The following is a 21,112-nucleotide window of genomic DNA, read 5'->3' on the forward strand; positions in this document are numbered from 1 at the left end:
GCTTATATTAACCAATCTTGCCAAAATATCAGGAGTACTCTGGAGGCCTCGTTATATTTTACCACTGAAATTTAAGGTATTAATATATAACGCGTTGTTCTATGCTCAACTAAATTACTGCGGACTTGTATGGGGCACAACATCAAAAGAAAACATAAATAAGATGTTTTCTCTGCAGAAGAAAGCCCTTCGTCACGTAGTCAACATTCCAAGTGAAAGCCCATTACACAATGCCTATTATGAATACAAAATTATGCCTTTTCCAACATTATATGACTTTAACCTGTCGATGAGATATAAACATAGCTTAAAAACTAATAACAATGCATTTTTGTCTTTATGTAGTTTACAAAGCCTTCCTGACAGGGGGTATGTATTTAGGAATAAAGGAACATGGCACGTGCCATTCACCAGGCTAACACACGGGCTAGATAGCGTCGAAAATCGCCTTCCGAGATTATTGAACAAATTAGTAATGATGGAAATCGACCTGCAAACAGCCACTAAATGTCATATAAAACTTCATTTCATCAACCAGTTTCATGGCGTTTAACAGTGTAAACCATCTTCATAACCAAAAACAGAGCTTTTGTAACACGTCATTTCATCCCAGAGTACTGTAGTTGTGTCCATTTGTCTTTACTATTTCTTTTCCCTTATATTCAGGCGAGTTTGTTTATTAACATTGTCATTTTTCAGGTCTGCTATCACGCGAGTGTTTGTTGCATTTTGTTGTATTTTTTCATATTGTAAAAAGACTGCATTTGTAACATTATTCATTTCCTGCGCGAAAATCGCATGTGCTGTGAATTGTTCTCTTTTAAACATTCAACATTTCATGTATAACTGCTGCACAAACTGCCATGTAAATGGGGTGGGGACCCAGTCAAGCTTGCCTCAAAGCAGCTTTTTGTCCCCACTCCCTGCATTTTTATTTGTACTAAAAATGCGAATAAAGATTGATTGATTGAATGATTCCTACGGTCTCCCTATTTAGATTTCTTTGTCGGTTCACACTTACATACTGATGGAGTTCTTAAAGCGTATAGACCCTTTTTGTTTTACATTTACAGAGCTTTCAAATACGCTTTTTAGGGCCTTGTTCTCCACAATGTAAGTTTAGCGAAAGAAACAAGCGCCTGCAGCAGGGACACAGGAAGAAAGAGACGCACACGGGTCTAACTCAGATTTTACTTCGGAACAAAACGTATAAATAGCCAGCAGGAAAGGGTAGAAGAATCTGGACTCTCCGTTTTCGCCGAGAACATGTCTGCTCGCACCACAAAATAGGAAGTAGCACGGCAAATCCCTAGTCCATTGCGCATGCACATTCACGGGCGACTGTTTGGCTCTACGCCCGTTTCTCTACTAGCCTTCAAGCGCCATTCCTTGGAGAAGTTTTATCGTTTTATTTCATTCGCTGTCTCTAAGACTTATCGCTTTTACCGTCCCTTTTGGCCATGTGTTTTTCATTTTTGCCTATTTTCACCTGCACCAAAGCTTTCGCTTCTAACTTAAGCTTTGCGCCCTCCTTCGCAATCTTTTTACTTAATGACGCAACTACAGTAATTCTCAGCAATCGATCAGCAATCCAGATTTTTCCAGAACTTATACCTGCTTACGAAATGCAATTGCGGTTGTTAGCGCTCGTGCATGTCTCTTTCTTACTGTGTCTTTGTTTCACGCGCTGTTTTCTTTCTGTATCCAACACTGACTGGCCCGACGCCTTGCTCTGTCAATCTTAGCGCAAGCATTTTGATTGATACTGTGTGAGCAAACAAGTCTTTAGAATGTAATCACACTTTTGTATTCATGACCGAACAATATCTTCTCACAAAACTAAAATGCATGTTTATCAAAGGTCACTAGTCGTATTTCGCACTTCTCCAGCATTGCAGCAAGAAAACACGAATCTGGTCTGGCCTCTGCCACCATATGTCACATCACATCAGCACTTCTGCACAGAAGGAGGTCCGCCTGGTACGTCACGCGAACCACTTTTTAACTTGGGGGTGTTAGAGCAGTGTTCAAAGGACAGGTCGTGTGCGTTAATACACTAATTCATGGCTGGACGAGAATATTGTATCACCTTTTGAACTGTGGCATGAAAATGACTAAAAGTAGCGCTAGATTTTAAAAGTGAAGTAGTACGACGACTGAACCATCGTTATAAGATATTAGAAAAAACAGTAAGTAAACTTCGCTAAAAAATATATGGTAATTAGTCTAGGATTAATGCTTAGGTGGCCAGCCAGGTGTGTTGTCCTCGGCCATTGAGGCGCATTCGTTCGACATGGTTAAATGGAGAATTTGTGTGTCTTTTGTTGTATCGCGTGTACTAGCATGCGTACTGATATGTGCTAACGAACGTGCATAATTAAAATGCTGTATTAATCAAGAAAATAGAAGAAAATAAGCATTTACTCTACCCGTCATATCCTAAATGCTGAGCTGAACTCTCCCTCTCAATTTGGAGCATTTTATTTGTGGTCTACAACAGTGTTTTACTATGCTTTTCGGTTTTACATACGTATGTACAATTCCTGTCAAAAGTGTACAACCCAAGGGGCTTTGCTTCCAAACTGTTTAGCAGGGCTCCCTAGCATATCTAACAGTCCAAAGCTTGGGAGGATTGAAGACGTGACGCCATTCCTCTTTCGAAAGGTTACAGTCCCTGAGGATGCATAACGAGGCATGCAGCAGACCTCACAAGGAAAGGTGTTGGGCTGCATATTTGGCGGGAGGTGTACATGTTGTATCCTATTCCTAGCGATATCTGATGATTGTCAAACAGTACTCCGGTAAAGACGGCCTGTTGAAAAAAAAAGAAATAGTTTTTGCAGGCATGAAAATAAGATTGAATAGGATTGGACACCACTTATGTGCACCGATGATTTACTTCAGTGCGAGTACAATATTTTAACATACTGCACCGAAGCACAGCTCAAAAAAGTGCGGTGGTCCCAAAGTGGTGCAAGTGCGCGAGCGAGAGGCAAACAACTTCTTCGTCTCGTAAGGCACGCTTACATCGTCGTCTATAAGTCCATGTGCCAATATATTTATTATTCGCCATGATCCCACTTATCTCCACTCCAGCAGAAATACCTCGCCCAAATACCCTCATTCAACTTTGTGCAGCGCGATGATCATAAGGTACCCCAGATCTGATAAGGCAGACCAAGTTCAACAATTGTCAAAAAAAAGGCAGTGTCCAATGAAAAGTTCCAAAAAGACACTGTAGTAAAATTGAAACAAGAGCAGGTGAGTGTCACGGTCATCAAACGTCGCCTCTCTAAGTTCGAAGGCAACTCTGATACTGTCAGGAATGCTTGCGTTGCAGTCAAAAACCTGAATGAGATGCGAAAGGAATCTCAAGTTTAACTTAGACGCGTAGAAATAAAACAGACAGAACTATCCAGCTGAGTGATTGACTGCCTCAACAATAAAATGCGTTGATATAACTTGCTTTTTAAACGCATTCCTGAGACGGCCTTAGAAACATGGAGAGATGCAGAATAATGTCTAACCGAATCGGTGTCCGAACACTTAGGAATTCCAGCAGACGAAATAGAGTGTGCACACAGACTAGGAGAGTAAAAACCAGCATGTCTTTTTGCGCGATAAATCTTGTGAAATGCAACTTTTCGAGTTAATTACCGACCTTCATTCCGCTCACTTTGTCTTAAATACTTGCAATGACGTGTTTACTTTATGTATCGTGTTTACTATCTGTGTTTACTTACGTGCTTACTATCTGAAAGTTTTCTTGCTATTGTATATATTCTGCATGTTAAACTTTTATTCTACAACCCCCCACCCCATGTAATGCCCGCTCGGATCTTTAGGGTAACTAAATAAATAAATTTACTTATTATCCAGAAGGACCGTAATCTGATAACTCTACTATGCGACACTATGCGACTTTATAGCGCAATCTAATATCTTTTTACTTGATTGCATACACTGCCCAAACCGGCATTAAACTCCGGCGTTAAACTTATCCGGCATTATCCGGCGTTAAACTTAGCCTTCTCATGTCCTAGGTCAGCACAGTATGTTCTTCACATCGGAGGTCTGTATAAGAAATTTCTTAATATCCGAGGCAGTATACGAAGTTCATCCCGGTAGTAAATTAAGTTCGATCGAAGTCCGGTGGGCTGCGGTCTACGTGCCCACCGTAGCAGTCACGCCACGTGCAACTGGCTTCCACTGACTGCAGGCACTCGCCACTTCCGCTTGCATGGCCCTTCTAATGCTAGAGCTTTAAAAAAATTAAAAACCACGGAACCACCGTGGAGGTTGTATTATTGCTTTCAATGGTGGGTGTAATATCGTATCAGTCATAGGCGACCACAAAAAGTTTTGCTTTCAAAAATTGTATCAACAGCCTCTCATGCCTTCGACACTCTTCTGACAATATTCTTCAGTTCGCACAATAGACCATCTGTTAGATATCCTAGCTGACCACCCCTTCCCGCTCTCAGCTTCTGTGCAACGCGACTTTTCTGCAGGCCAACTCTTTACTGATCTCAAGATAACTCGGTGTTTGCCCATCAGGGTTTCACCAGTTATCATTTCTGGGGATTTGATCCTGATTTGGCTTCCCGTTCCTTTATAATTGCTTCCATTAAGACGAAAACCACGCTTTGTAGTAACAAAAGGGAAGGCTAAAAATTTAAAACATTCCAACAGGCTCGGATGTGCAATGTGATCCATCCGTATAATTTTTTCTAGTATTGTTAGTTGTGCTCTTCTTGAAAATTAGTGCATCGAACATCCGGCGCCATTTTATTCTGTTGTTGAACAGCGCACTGTTTTTTAGTGCGAGTTGACGCTTCTGCCTAAAATGACTAATTATGAAAAGTCCACAATGTGACTTCAATAAATTAATACAGATATTAGGAATATCTGCGCATGAACTGTCAGCTAAGTAGTCTAAACCTCGTTTGTTTCATTCATGTCTGAACAAAACTATTTTCATGCAAAAGCACGAGACCTAATAAAGGTCAAGAGCAGAAAATCGAAACTTCTCAGCAGCTGGGTTGCCTGCGGCGCTTTAGTTGATGTTTCAAATACTCAGTTTAATACATCCTTTCGTAGAACCTCTGCGCACATACACTCTTCTTTTCTTAGAAGCGGGGGGAAATTCTTTGCATTTTTTAATGCGCTTTGAATCTTTCCAGTATTTTTCTATTGCACATTTTCAATATTTTCATTGCACTGTCATATTGCAGAACAGAAAGCGCGCCGGCAGGGATGAATTGGTAAAGGCATTCCGTCAAATCCAGACAAACGTTGAAATCGAAACTATGGAAGATTTTTTTGTCCGTAATAAACTCTTAAAAAAAAACATTTTGGTTCAGAACGCTAGTACAGAGCATGTCTTAGTCGTTATCGCCATAATCAGCCAAACAACGGCCACAAAAGGAAAAAGGTATCTGCCCTATCCCTACAAGTAACCCGTTCCTTTTCGAGCTGCTGCCAACTCATTCTCGCAAACTTCTTAATCTTATGCGTCCACCTCATGCCGCCTGCCTTCTTTTGAAATTCATTACATTATCCTAAGACCCATTCGGTTATTAACGCGACAGTGTTAAAACCAGCGTTCTCGACAAAATCCGGTGCCGGTATTGTGAGCGAAAAATAAAGGACATGGCTCTGACAGGTGGTGCCCAGAGAGCAACCTAGGAGGTAGGTGGGCCACCTAGGTTACATGACCTTCCGGAGCCATCACAATCTGCCCACGCACCTTGACAGGTGGCAGTTAAACTGATGACTGATTATTCAGGAAGAGTAACCTGCATAACACAAGGTCAACCGCAGGGAGCACCTATTAGCGCAGGACAGTGACGCATCCCTTAACATCTGCACAACAACGCCACTGAGCCAGGAGGGGTATGAGGACTCCCATGGGTCTATGAATGTCGAGTAGAGTATTACCTTCTGCATATATTGTAATTAACGCAGTACGCTATCGCATCATACTCCTAAGGTGGAGGTTAAGTGCCCACTATATTTTCCTTGGCGTCACAAAGCATGCCCAGCGCAAGCAGATTTCTTCTTCGGGATTTCTTTTAGCGAATTAAACGGTGCAAACGGCACCCGGAGGCAAAGGCACGAAACGCAGTTTGGAGGTCCAGGTTTAAGATTGCGCTCCTAAGTTCAAGCCATAATACCAAATGCGTGCATGGGAGTAATCGTTGGCAGTGCCCCCCCCCCCATCCCTGCCTGACATTTCATTAATGGCGCTGAAATTTTCTTCGACTTTATGCTTAAATTACCGCTTTCCGTCCTACTAAAACACCCTGAACCGGTCTCTTTTCAGCCCCGCACGCAATAACTGCACTCGCAAAAGATTTGACATTTATTGATGTAGTCGAGACGGCGCACTAAAATTTCAAGGCACGTCAAATTTTTGGAGGTATTTTTCGAATTATGCAGCAGGTCAAAGCTTATCTCATTTAGTTTTCAGCGACGTTAAGTATTCAGTGAAATCGGAAGTCCCAAGGCTCGGAATGCGAACGCGTGGAGTACAGTTATCAAAGAATATCACAAGGCGGATTATGTCTAATGAAACAGCGAGGCTCTAAAATCATTTCCTGGAGATTCACGTTATGGTAATTCTTACCACATCAATCAGCCTTGCATCAGCATTAGTCTTTTCATTAGCAGTCTTAAAGCAATGACTCTGAAGTCTCATCTATTCAAAATAATGGTTTTAGGGACTAGCTGCTCGCATGCTTTTAAGTTTCATGTAAGAGCGTCACTACATCTGTGGCAGTCTGAAATTAATAAGGGTTCACTGGCCGGTGGATCTAATGTTCATTCAATCTAACTGCTAGCTGTAGGGCTCTATATTGAATTGCAGCGCAAGAATCCTTTTTCGTAATATTAGGGTGTTGCGAAAATTGGTGTCCAAGGCCTATTTAAGCAACCTCTGACACGCTGTCTGCCATCAACTTACCCACAAAAATACACCAACATACAATTAGTTCCACCAGTAACACCAAGTTTCAATCAACGAGTGCATTATGTCACTTAGTACGCTAGTAATCGCGAAAAGCGTGATCATGAATTGCGCACAATTGAACCTACAAATGTTAATGTGCCTTGTGTTGTACAGGCGTTAGTGCGTTCTGTGTAGAAGCGATTTTTTTTTAGGCAGGGTGAACATGGAGCACTCCAGATGTGATGACGGTGCATTCTCATAAGAGGCACATGCATTGCAGGGGTAGTTAGCAAAAATGGCTCGTACTGTGAATCCACTGGGTCAGTTAATTGCTCCGCATATTAAAGTACAGTATGCTAAGCCCTAGCGAGCCCGGGTAAATCAGTACCTGTAAGCGCTTTCAGAACCAATGTTCATCTACATATAAGGTTCCGACAGAAACATTCTCCCTAATCTCCTATCATTACTTCAGGACCTATACCGAGACCAGTTCCGGAAAGTCGGTCACTTTATTTCTGTCACCTGAACATTAAAAATGTCTGTAGCAGTTACCGGTGAGCTTGCCCGAGCATTACAACTAAATCTGATTAACAACATTGAAATTTGGCTGGGGCTGCGTCTTACTGTGGAACTTTAAGAAAGACCTGCCCGGAGACGAAAAACGCACCCGAAATATAAACATATCTTTTCAACCGAAAAGTATCTATAATAGACACAAGCACAAGTTTCCAGCACAAAAATTTTGTCCAAATGGCCAGACCATATTGGAAGGAATCTACGCCGTCAAGTACAATTTTACGGTACACTTTCAATGCAGTTGGTGTCGTCTAAGCACAGACGTGGTTACTATCACGCCACGGGGAAAGCAGTCCGGCAAACATGAAGAGAGTAAAGGGCTTCGGAAAAACTTTTTTGTTTTTATTTTCTCCCACAATGAGATGAATAGGTCTGCGGCAGCAAACGCAAAGAGCGTGCTCTGTGGTCTTTGAGAGATAGAGGCACCACCGCTCTAGGCTGCTCATTATTTTAAACTTACCGAAAAGCTTGGAAATTATGCCCATGAGGTATATGAGCACATCGAAAAAATGGACAGGGCAGAGGCGCTAAATTCCATTAAATGCTTTATTTGACGCTCACTAGGCTTATAAAGAAGCATGTGAATTACGCATTAGCCAGAACCCTCATCCTTCTCACCTATTAAGTACGTACGACTATTACGAACAACGGAAATGCGCGGCTACAAACATTGCATGTCTGTCTAGTCGAATCGCATCCAATGAAGAAAGGCAACTGGCCGAGATGCTGATCATGAACCAACAAACACTTAACAGCTTTGCGTCATTTCCCTCTCGAAACAAGGATCGGCGCTTTGCATTACAATGAAAAGCCACGTAGACAAAGAGGCGCAGGGAACAGAGACACGCCGACATTGAACTTGATATTAGTGTTTCAGAGGGCAGCCTGTGTCCCTAAGACAAGCAGGGAAACTTGGCGGCGGCTCTGGGGATAGAAGCCCTGTGGGGTCGCCGGTATAGGCTACGATCGAGCTCTGCATATGCGACTCCGCTTCATTAATAACACTCTTACAGGATGGTGCAAGGCCTGGAACATAGTAGAGAGTTTCGCGATTGACTCTATTTTCCAAGCAACCTCGTTGCACTTAGCAGCCATACAAAAGTTGCTTCTTCGACGGCGTGAACTGAGCCAAATAACGCCTTGCCTCAGCGGTGGCAAAAGATTTTCAACGGCGTAAAAATATCGGGCAACTTAAACAAGGTACTTAAAATTAGAAATCTTTGTTCGTTTCTGAACCTTCCTCTGTAAATTTTTAACAAGAACAGGAATCGTGATATTGTTAAGTGTAACTGCCAAAAGTTAACATCCGAAAAAACACTTCGGCAATTGTTTGCAAAAGTCTTATTGGAGAAAAACATTTTTCTACTAATACATAAATAACAGAATTCTCAAAATTGCAGCAATATTTTACAACGCTTATGCACGCTATAGATAACAAGTGAACACAATGTGGCATTTGTCACTGCCTGTGACATTTAACGTCGTAAAGCAAACCGTGGCAGCGACAGGCACTTTACTGGATTCCTCAAGCAAATTTCCTTGAACTCAGTATACGCCGATACCCTACAGTGCAAAGATTATTTTGTACTACCCCGCGTGCAGAATGGGGTAGCAATGAAGATAAAATGCAAAACACGTGCTTAGTAGCCGAACGCCCATAACTGCTTGCAACAGTTACCTTGAGAATTTTCAGTTTCACTATGACGTATGAAATAAACAGTTATGCGCAATATAACCTCAAAAGTAGCTGCACATGATATTACCTCAATATAGTATGAATTGCAGTTAGCAATACCAATGGTGTGTGGCTGTCTTCAATGGTATTTCCCATGGCATGGGCTTTACTTTCCAGGTGTACTACTCCGTACCACATCCTCACTGCAAAAAAAGTGGTGTTTTTCTTTTTTCGAGGACATATGAAGACAAGTGGCTTTGATTCACCTCTATTGAATAGAACGCATACTCACGACGCCAAGCGTAAAGCGTCACCTATAATACCGCAGACTTTTTAATTGGCACAACGCTTTCACCAGTTGGTGCCAGTATTTACCGACGTACTGTTACGTTTGGTTTGGTTTCTGAGGTTTAACGTCCCAAAGCAACTCAGGCTATGAGGGACGCGGCAGTGAAGGGCTCCTGAAATATCGACCAACTGGGGTTCTTTAACGTGCACTGACATCGCACAGTACACGGGCCTCTGGAATTTCTCCTCCAAAGAAATTCAACCGCCGCGACCGGGACGAACCCGCGTCTTTCAGGTCAGCAGCCGAGCGACGGAACCACTGAGCCACCACGGCGGCAAGGTCCACAATCTGAACAGTATTGGGCTAAACTAGCGGAATGCAAGAGTAAGCACCATATGACTAAACAGTATCTGCGGACCAGTGAAATAATGATCATTTTTCAAGATAACCTAGAATAAGGCAAAAGGGTGCTTCCCTAATGAAGAAAACGGTTGCATGAACTTAAACAGGCCAAGAAGTGCTTGTCTGGGTGTTTGCTGCGCCGAAGTCGAGAAAACGACTTCGACATTGTGCTTCAATATTTTTTTCAGAACAAATGCTTAATACTTGATAGATGTTATCAGGTAGTACGAGGAGTTTGTATTTGATTTTTATAGACGCCTCGCTGCTAAGTTCGTCAGCGGAAGCAACTGGAGTTGTATTGAAAAATTTGGCTGAATTGGAAACGGCAAGACCGCCCCTCTGGGCAGAACATCATCTATATGCGGTAACTGAGCTGGTGGAGCACTGGACGCGAAATTTAGAGGTCCCGGATTTGGATCCTAACGGCGCAATATGATTCTTTCTATTCTACTTTCTTTTCAATTCTTTTTCAGCGACAAAATAAAACAGTATTAATGTCCAATTCACTCCGCTCAAAAGTACACAAAAAAGAAAAAACATTCCCATATGCTTCCCAGTTTGGGTGACGTCTTCCTTCACATGTATACCATAACAAACCCGTCACTTCCCTTTCTCTTGTGTGCTCAGTACCTTAACGAAGGCCTCGGTTCCGCCACTCTTGATGCCATAGGTAGGAAAGAGGGTTCTCGCACAGCATCCACCCTCTTCATTCGATCACGTTCCACGTGATGCTTGCAGTAATACAGGACATACACTCACCGTTATGACAAGGGTGGCACTGACGAACACTCCCAAGGTTAGGTTACCCCAACATAAATACCCTAAAAAGCAGAAGATTCGACAACCGGAGCCCTAGCTCAGTAGGCACAGAACCGGACGCGGAGTCGTGTGTTGGGACCCCACCGGTGGCATATTATTGCGCTTTGTTCTGATGTTTAAGAAATTTTCTCTTTGCAATGAAATAATTGTACCAGTAATATCGGGCCGCCGCGGTGGCTCAGTGGTTACGACGCTCGGCTGCTGACCCGAAAGACGCGGGTTCGATCCTGGCCGCGGCGGCCGAATTTCGATGAAGGCGAAATTCTAGAGGCCCGCCTACTGTGCGATGTCAGTTAAAGAACCCCAGGTGGTCGAAATTTTTGGAGCAAGCACTGAAGACTACATGCCGGGCAGGCTAGTCATCCTAGCATTCTATGCAACTTCGGTGAAGGCCTTGAAATTTAACTTATAGACTAGCGTCGGAGTGGAACTTGAAATTTGAGTTAGTCTCAATTTACAGAAGAGCCCTGCAAAACTTTTGAACACATTCTAGTTGAGTTGAATTACTGTGAAATGCACTTACTGAATCATGCGACGAATCGAATAGCTGGGTACTTGATTCTCTATCAGAAAAATTCAAATACTTCAACACCATATGGGTATGATATTACTGCCGAACAGGGTTCTTCATGCCTATTACTAAGCAATTTTTTGCCGTTCTGCACACTGACCTCAAATAACAGAAAAGAAATCGAAAGGTTCAATTCTAAGCTTGAAGCCTCATATTGCCATAATTAAAATAGCGTACTGAGAGAAGAAGACAGCTTCTCCACTAATACAGGGTGTTTTACCTAAGACCATGCGACTTTTTAAAAATAGGCTTTTTAACTTAGAAGAGCGCTTTTTTTTTGTCTTAGCATTGTGAGCGGTGTAGCACGACAGAATACAGCTAATACGTGCTAGCTAGAAGGCTCGCTGACAATGAATAGTTAACTTTTTAGCTATTACTGTAAGGCTCTTTTATTATTAAGAGACGAGTAGTTCACCGTAAGTAATATCCATATAAGTTTTTAGAATTCTGAACGGCGTTACCGTCGGTGTTCTGGACAACAAATTTTTGTGATTTCTACAATTTGCGTGTTTTGGAGAGGTTGCCTTGTGTGCAAGCTTCTCGAAGGCATATGCATTTTGGCGCGATAAAGCCAGAATTTGTTTGGACGACAGTGCCGAGAGTAATTCCGTTTTCAAAATTCTAAAAACTGATACGATGCACAACACGCCTCTCAATAATTATGCAGCCTAACCGGGATACTTAGAAAGTCAACTATTAGTAAACCATCCTGCTTGATAGCACGTCTTCACTGCATTCTGATGTAGTACTACACCACTCTCACTGCTATGTCAGAAAAAGCGCTCCTCAAACTAAAAAAGCCTGTCTTTAACAATTGTGTAAAGCCACACAAGCCACAGTTTTGTAAGTATAGGTGAAACAGCCTATATGTTCGTTAGCAAAGTTAATAAATTTTCCCAATGTGGAAAGGTGGTCCATTCCGCTCCCAATGTAAACACCTTCAATGTGTCTCCATTCCGGAAGACATTCAACGCGTCCTACGACTTGTCCACAAAGTTCGCTGTTCAGGCAAAGATGCGGGTGCCTGAACTGCTAGCAATGTTAAGGCGCCCCTTGTGCCGATGGACAAGACACAAGTAGATGAGTTTCTGTTGCAGAGAATATTTCGCTGCGCTCGGGAACACCTGACAAAAAAATCTGAAAATGATTAGACAGTCTGGTACTTTAAGGATAACTATGGCTCTGCTCACCGCACACAACGAGGGGAGTTTCGCTGTACTTTCCAAGATCAGCGCTGTGTTTGTCCCGTTGCCTCATCCTTGCCTCATGCCGTTACACTGTTTCACTTGATACCATATCTCACCAACTAGTTCATGTTGAACCAGGCATGGCTTGTATACCATAGTTATGCGGCTGGAAAAAGCTATTGGTCAGCGAATGAAAATTGCTACTGCACAGTACAAATTGCCGGACAGTCAGTTTATTAAGTCTACACTTTCCCACCACTGATCCCTCTTCGCTCACGAGTGCGGCCACGATTAGCACCGCTATGAAAGCCACCATGACAATAAATAACTTAAAACTCTTCATATAAACCGGTAAATTCATGGAAAGAAATTTCTTCACGACCCCTTAAAATTTTTAGCAGGACAGATTACGCCAGAGGACAACAGTCACCGAAACCAAAAAGCATAGGGGATGTTTTTTTTCTTTTTTTAAATGTTTAATGCCTAATTGGAGACTAACGGTCTAACTATACAGTCTCTTAAAAATAAAAAGAAATCAGAACAACGTACCGAAATCTGAACAACGTGACCTCCGAATTTCGCATCCGGTGCTTCGCTAACTTAGCTACAGCGACGGCTGTCCTATCTTCTCCTTTCCCGGGTATTTATGTATACTTGTACAGAACTTTGATAGCGTTGACCAGCGCCACCCTCGTTCAAAACGGTGGACGCAGTACGTCCTATATTACCGCTTGTGCCAGGTAAGAACGTGATCGGACTATGAGTTTGGAAGCTGTGCAAGAACCTTTGTTCTTCTGCCTTCTTATGAGTTTCCTTTACGTGATAAAATAATTAAACTATTAACCTCTAATTAATCCCCACAATTTAAAAAAATGTATAAAAACATCCCCTATGCCCCTTGGTTGCAGTGACTGTTGGCTTCCGTCTTGTATGTCATAACGAGCCCCTCTTTTCTCTTTCACTGTGTGCTGAATAGTTAAGCAGGGCCCCGATTCTGGCACTCTTGATGCCATAGGTAGCATAAAAGCGTTCTCGCACAACTTCCGACCTCACCATAAATCACGTTCCTGGTTGGCAGTCGCAACACAGTACGTACTACATCCGCCGCTATGGACGAGAGTGGCGCTGGTGAACATTCTGAAGAGTTGGTAACACTACACCCCTGAAAGCAGATTGCACGGAGGCAAAACGCAAAAGGCCCCCGTGTGCTCTGCGATGTCAGTGCACGTTAAAGACATCCAGGCGGTCGAAATTATTCCGGAGACCTCCACTAGGCGGATGAGAGCCTCCTTCTCCGCCTTCTCACCAATACATTGCTGCGCCGGGCAGCACGAAATCACTTTGACCCCTCTTTTAGCGACAGCTTCCCGCAGTGTAGAGCGGTGTCTTCTGACACCTATCACAAGGTGTGGGCCTGCCCCTCCAGCCCGACCATTCCCCCCATTCCCAACCCAACCCGGGAGGACTGGGAGGCGGCCCTGCTCGGCTGCCACGACTTACAGGCCCAACAAGCCTTAGTCGGGCGCGCCCGGGCGGCGGCCACCGCCACTAGGGACCTCCACCTAGTGCTTGTAAGGATCGGTAACTTACGGGCTGATCAACGCATCCTCCTTTCCCTTCCTAATAAATATTTTCACCACCAATACCCACGCCGGCACTTCTTTCCTTCACTCCCTCCTTTATCCCTTCCCTTACGGTGTGATTCGGCTGTCCGCCGATATATATGTGAGACAGTTATTGCGTCATTTCCTTTCCTCAAAACCAAAACCAGCCGTCGGCGTAGCTCAGTTGGTGGAGCACCGGATGCCAGACTCAGAGGTCCTGAGTTGGGATCCCAGCAGCGGGTTGTGGCTGTTTTTTTTTGTTATTCTTTTTGAAGCGAAAGCTTCACTACGCAACCTCGAGCTTCGATCGCCGGCTGCCTAGTTTTCACCTTCAGCTGAGTTAGAACTCAAACCACGAAAAATAGAAAAATTACAGAGAATGTTTACCACATTCGAATCGGATCGAATCATGGATTTTTGTTCCGTAGAAGATGACGGTGAGCAGGCAGTACCGCGGTACGGAGCAGATGGAACTTGATGAAGACGACGTTCTCCAGTGCACAGCCCGAGAGTGTGGTGTAGTTTAACACGAGGCGTACCTGTTGAAAGTCACTGCTTTGTCATCAGTGCTCCAGGTCTTACCCGTATAAGAGCTTGGAATAACACTGGAAAATGGGAAGTTCAGCGAAGAGACCGATGGGAACGTTTTGAAGTACTACGGGACTTAATCTAGAAACGTCGCGGGCCGTTGTGTCCTTGCGCCGCGGAATGCCCTAACGACATTTCGATCCCCTGCAAATGCACTCCAGAAGAACAGAAATCATTTCATGACGTGGAACTTTAAACTGCACGCACTAAAAATTAAGATTATTTTAATCGCGACTGCTGGTATTTTTTTTCACTCCGTAATATTTCTTTATTATTCCCACAAAAACATATGCATGTCTGCAGATCAAATTAGGTCGCTTGCCTATTGTGCCCTCAGAACAACACCTTTCTCACGATTATTTGCTATGTGTGTAGGAGAATACTCTGTAAAAGTATCGCTTATTTTTGCTCTCTTTGTTAAACTCTTTTCTTAAAACAAAAGAATGTTTAGACACTTCCAACAAACAAATGAAAAAACTGTGATACCGAAAATATTCTAGCACGCATGTTCATACTACTGTGGCTGAGCGTGTTCTTTGCCTCATCAATACTCATACTCATCAATCTCAGTCACTGTTTTTACTTTTAGTGGCGCACAGCACCATCAAGTAAATTTTTGTTCATTTTATCTCCAATGTTGCTTTATCTATAAATTCCAAAATAAGCATGTATATTTAAGATGTAACCATGAGAGTAGAAATTTGACAAAGGCAGTAAGGTCGGACTTGAATGCATTGACACACTTTTTTGCAAAAATTACTGGTTTAAACTTCACGTTAAAATTTGCAACTGAAGAGCTTCTGCAAACGCGATATCTAACATATCTAATAGGATTATCGATGCAGCGCAAACGACGAAGATCAGAAGAGACAGACTCAACGCTGTTCCCCATTTTCAGCCAGTGTGAAGTATTGACCGATAGAAAGCTTGAGATTACTAGAGAAATCATAGAAGCCTATGAAATTCAATAACGCCAAAACCAATGCGCAAGCACCGCACCAATTGCTCTGTGTGAAAAAGAAATACGTTTTCTGAACCACCTATAAATAAATGCTCACAGCTTGTCATGTGCCACTGTTCCCTCGTGCAGAGTTCCATGCCTTTTATGTAATTTTATGTGTGCGTTTTCTTCCTGTCTTGAGACTGTCCGCCACTGTATTTAAACAGAGGCCGAGCCACAATAAACTCTAGCTGTAAGGTCAGCGTTGTGTCTGTATCCCTTCTCTTCCTCATCATTTGTGCTGCACCGATAATGTCTAACCAACATGCCCAAGCGTCTACCTGGTCTAATAGCTGTAGCTGCAAATACAGCACTCATATTTATTTCCAGAGCAAGCGTGAAGTCCCCTTTTTGCAGCCCCTGCTTCTACGTAGCGAATGACTATTGTTAATGCTTCGCTCTTTGTGGAGAAAAAACAAAATTTTATACCGAACGCTTTTATTAGCTGAATTATAGCAGGAGGAGAAGGTACCACAATCAAATGAAATCGAATTTATTGGTTTGGTTGGTTTGGTTTATGGGGTTTAACGTCCCAAAGCGACTAAGGCTATGAGAGGCCGTAGTGGAGGGCTCCGGAAATTTCGACCACCTGGGGTTCTTTAACGTGCGCTGACATCGCACAGTACACGGGCCTCTAGAATTTCTCCTCCAAAGAAATTCGGCCGCCGCGACCGGGATCGAACCCGCGTCTTTCGGGTCAGCAGCCGAGCACCTTAACCGCTGAGCCACCGCGGCGGCTCCAATTTATTGATTACACATAAAGGGTAACATACACAGTAATGTAGAGAGTACTGTCATATAGTCATTGGATTGCGCCGGTACTCCAAGCAGCTAACATGCATAAAAATACATTGAAAACACAACGCTCACAAGTTCTACATGGAATATTAGGATACTTGATTCATAAAGATTAAACAAAAGAATGCAAAAGAACAAAGGATCTAAAAAGTGTTATGTTTCAAAACTAATAATTTTTAGTAATCTTTTGAAGCCTTATAGAAAGGGCTGACTTCATCCTGCAGTGGCCATGATGGGAGGAGGCTGTCTTCATTCTTCTAAGCGCGGGTCAGCAGGCCGTCGTAACAGTAGCTGTTTAAAGGCGGGTGCGGTCGATATCCTGTAGCAGCAGTCAGCAGAGATTTGCCGCCGCTGAAAGAGACCATACCACAGGAACACCTTATGAACTTCTCGCCACAAGACAGTCACTCCATTGTGCGAGCCTCCTGAGTGTGTGATGGTTCCCGTCTAGAAGGCAAAATTGTATTTTCTGAAAACTAAACTACCTTTCACCTTTCTTGACGTTAGAGCCCTTTTATAGACATCCACAAGGTGCAGTACAGTAATCGACCTACCCCCGACCGCGCCAGTCTAAAAACCAGAATTTGAAACACAGAACAAACATGCGACTACAAAGTCGTCGATTTATGTTTGTTTACTTCCTAGTCTTTCGAGCATGGCATGGTTAGAAATAATATGCAGAAAGATGGTCACTTAAGTATGAAATAAGCCACTGATGGCAAGTTAGGCCAGAGGCACGGAACACAATTTGCTAGCCCCAGGAACTCAGTCAGTCGACTACCCTGCTCCAAAAGTGTCGCTGGGCCACTTTTCCACACCAACGTCCTTTTCGGATAAGTGTCCAAGAGGTGCTAAAGAGAGTCTCTGGATTGAGACAATCTCTGAGAGACCATCAAGGATCCTTATTTTCGGCAAACTAAAACAAAATGGTAGCAAGCACAGATCAGAGATGTATACGTACGAGAACCGTTTGTACTCCTTAAAATCAGCTAAATACCAAGTAATTGATTCTTGAATTTTGTTTCAGTAACCGACTGCAGGAATGTTACTGGCTGTTCCACAAGCAGTTAGCCGTACAAGCATTGAAATCTGCCCTAGACTATTGCACCGCAATTTCTGATATCACTGTCTGAAAGTGAAGCTCCGATATCAGATATGACGGTAAATATCTCAACTCGCGGCAAAGAGCCAGAGGTAATGCTTACAAAAGATCTGCGTATTTTAGTATGCAAATTAAATACAAAGCGAAATTAAATCTATAACAAACACGCATCGGAAATCTCATTCAATGCCAAATGAACAGAACTCATTCAATGTTTTGTCTGATTGCAACATCGCTCATATTGTGATTGAGCAATAGTAGTTGAGATACCACTGCTAAAAAGAATTTTTAAAATTATTCCAGTATTTAAAAATTACCTTCGGATCAAATACCTCAGCGTTAAAAGTGTTAATCAATACTTCCCTCCTTGATCTTAGGTAAAGTAAACTCTCTTAGTGGGGAGAGCACCGATGAAATGAAGGTATTATTTTGTGATAAAAAATTTATTTTACTGTAATGTAAACGCCCCCAAACTGAGGTCTGAAGAATTTTTTATGGTACAGGTAAAAAGTGGTTATAAATATATTACTGTAAGGATTGCGCTGTGACCGCTTTAGCCTGAACTGCCCCTTTTTATGTAAGCATCAAAGATTGCTCCTACTTTCCTCTGATCGTCGTGAAATACGACGACTTCTCCGAAGTTCCTTATCCTCTAGTCTCGGACTGGCGGTAGCCCATTGTACACCTAGAAATTTTGGGAAAGAGCCTTTTTTTTTCAAAGGCAAGTTGTTTATGAACGCAATCTTTTCGTATACCTTAAAGAGACCCCGAAATAATTATTATCGTGATATTGGAGTGCAACAGATCTGTAAAGATGGTCTTTCTCAGTATTCGAGTCAAACTGAAAAGCTGTGCGTGGCCATTTATTTTGCAATTATTTTTTTAAATCGGTATTCGCAGTGGCTCCCAGCTGATAATTGCGATACCGCACCGCACATACTTGACCGTTCCTATCCCAATAACTTCTCACTGGGCGTGCCCAGGCGATGTGAGCGGGATGGGCATACTTCATTCGCCATAAGATTGTCGCGCAAAAGATGGCGTCTAGACAAGACGACAGTACGAGCTCTCCTACTGCCGTCTTTTCTATGTGTCGTCTTACGCAGAAAACTCATGGCGAATGAAGAATCTTGCTAACTATTCCGACAGTAACTCTTACTTAAGGTATGGAGATATGTGGGGCGCGATGGGGTGCAGTTCCGGTCTGTTTTCTTTATTTTTTTCTACTCGGTGTTTATGAACTTAAGGGGGGGGGGGGGGTGTGAAGAGGTGCATAATTTTAATCTCCGATATTTTGGGTGTTAATGAAGCTAGCTGAAACATTTTTGCGGTGCGTTCAGGAGTGATGAAAAGCGATCGCTCGTGCCTTTTTTCTAATCTAAGTATATATGATTTCATTGTCCCTTTAAAATTACACCGGAACAATTAATATATTCGCATATCTACCCACTACAAGCTTGCGGTTTCTGTGCCAGCCTTAACTACCCGGTTCAAGCGCGGAGCAACCTTTAAACGCAAGATTTTGTTACGCATTGGACATTAGACCACTCCTTTCGATATCACCATTACAACTTCTGAAAAAATTCTACATTTGACTCAAAATTATTGCCATAAACGCAAGCCATTGGTTTTCTGCGGTGATCAACTACTCGGTGCGAGCAAAGGACAAAATATGGAAGCAATATTTATCAACGAATTGGAGGTTTAGCCACCCACTGCCACCAACTTTTTTTTAACTGTATCTTGCAATATTACACAGCTCCCTCGCATGTCAGAGTGATGTCCGGTAAAACTGTACTTGGACGACCAACAAGCAACACTGCGGCTGGAAATTGAAGCCGTGGGCGCTTTTTGTGCGACGAAGATGTCTGTTTCTACTGCTCGTTTGGGTCTAACAGCCTCAACATAAAAAAGGTGCTTTCAGATGTGGCTCATGATTCATGAATGAGGCGTGAGAGTTTAGAAAGGAGTATTATGTCACTTGTTGCTGGTGTTCCTGCTACTAATTTTTTAGGTGGCATTCTGAGACATAACGATGCCCCATGTGGCATAGTAATACGAGTGTTGGGACACATTATTAATAAGGTCGACTATGTTTAATAGTAAGCTGGTTAGCACATTTTTGGATTGTAATACATTAAATATTTTCCACACAATATATTTGTTGAAACAATAAATATCACATTTTTGACACATGAGATATCACAATATGAAGTGATATTTACAAGTAATCTCTTTCACGTGTTGTTTGGTAGTTGTGTAAAATTAACATCGGTCCCTTTCAGCAAGGAAGGTAATCTTATGCCCAGCACCCTATAAAACCCATTTTTTCTCCTCCCTCTTCTTATGGGCACAGTGCTATCGAATTAAGACTATTTTTCTGGACAAGATTTCTAGATACTTTTTCTTTCAGCAGTTGCAGGAATTTCGTTCTCTTTTTTCTGTTTCTCATTTTCTTATCGTTTTCCTTTGGGTTTTCATTCTTTTATTTCTCTGTTTTTCTATCGGTGTATCACCCATAAATATCATTTATGGTTTTTAAGCAACAAATTGGTTTTTAACCTCCTGTTCACTTTATTTTGCTTTAACTGCGGGAATGAAAGTCTCTGTAGGTTTTTTTTTTTGGTGTTGTTCTGACGTTACAATCTTTTTCTTGAATGTTATAGCGTTCGCGGAGAATGCTGCTATTTCTGCCTCGTTTAAAGGGATGACTAAAACGAAGTTTTCAGCGCTCTGAAGCGTGAAACTTAAAATTGATCCCAATCAATTTTTTGCATCTATATGAGCTGGATCCCCGTTATAGCCACGCTCCACCTCCGTCGGAGCGCTTAGGGCAACGTAGGCGGCGAACGGTCAGCCAAGGGCTCGGTGACGTCATCGCCTGTACCCTCTTGCTCCTCGCGGCGGACGGGTGCGCCCGCTTCCGCCAGTCTAAAGCGCCATTCCGCCCTGGTTGGTTTAGTTCCTGGTTTTCAAGTTTCCTTCGCTTAAACAAAAACTTTACTAAGGTGTGCAGTATGAGTGGGAGCGAGCACCTGAATTCAGGCACTCCCATGCGCTGACAAGGGTTCCACGTCTATGCAGACAAGTGTAGCTCGTTCAAAGATGTCCCATTATGCGCAGCTGTCTACTCGTCGAACATCATCGGGAGAAATTATTTCGCCTTTCATTTCCACCAAAGAGAGAAGTTATGGAGTCGATCAATACTGTTCCGAGACGCTTTGAACCCTCAGAGCAGAATGCTCTCTGCTCAGGTCACTTATGTGGCGATGACTGGCATTAGTGAGGGTCGGTGATTGTTCGATTGCGCTTCAGCGAGCTTTAGTTCTATAGTTCTTCTCAGCTTTTATTTTCTATTTGTTAAAATGAAAGAGTATTTCTAGATTTCGGTTGCATAACCTAAACGAGGACCAGTAGCGACTAAAACACTATTTTGCTATCATGGCAGTGCATACTTAACATCACGATCATTTGTTAAGGTAAGTGTGCGTGTGTATGCTTGTCTGTTAGTCCGTCGCACGCCCTTCGACAATCCATGGATGGTCCTGCTGC

General features: G+C 42.8%; 1 protein-coding gene across 2 annotated transcripts in view; it reads right to left on the reverse strand.

The window, feature by feature from the left end:
- Nucleotides 1-16,371: 16,371 nt before the first annotated feature.
- The window catches only part of LOC149328983 (atlastin-1-like), a 45,490-nt gene continuing 40,749 nt past the window's right edge, over nucleotides 16,372-21,112 (reverse strand). For both annotated transcript variants that reach the window (XM_089562027.1, XM_089562026.1), the window contains one exon: nucleotides 16,372-16,809. The gene's annotated coding sequence lies outside the window, so the exon portion shown is untranslated. The remainder of the gene's footprint in view (nucleotides 16,810-21,112) is intronic.

Source organism: Amblyomma mixtum, chromosome 9 (genome assembly GCF_055824585.1).
Source record: "Amblyomma mixtum isolate Tamu chromosome 9, ASM5582458v1, whole genome shotgun sequence".
NCBI lineage: Eukaryota > Metazoa > Arthropoda > Arachnida > Ixodida > Ixodidae > Amblyomma > Amblyomma mixtum.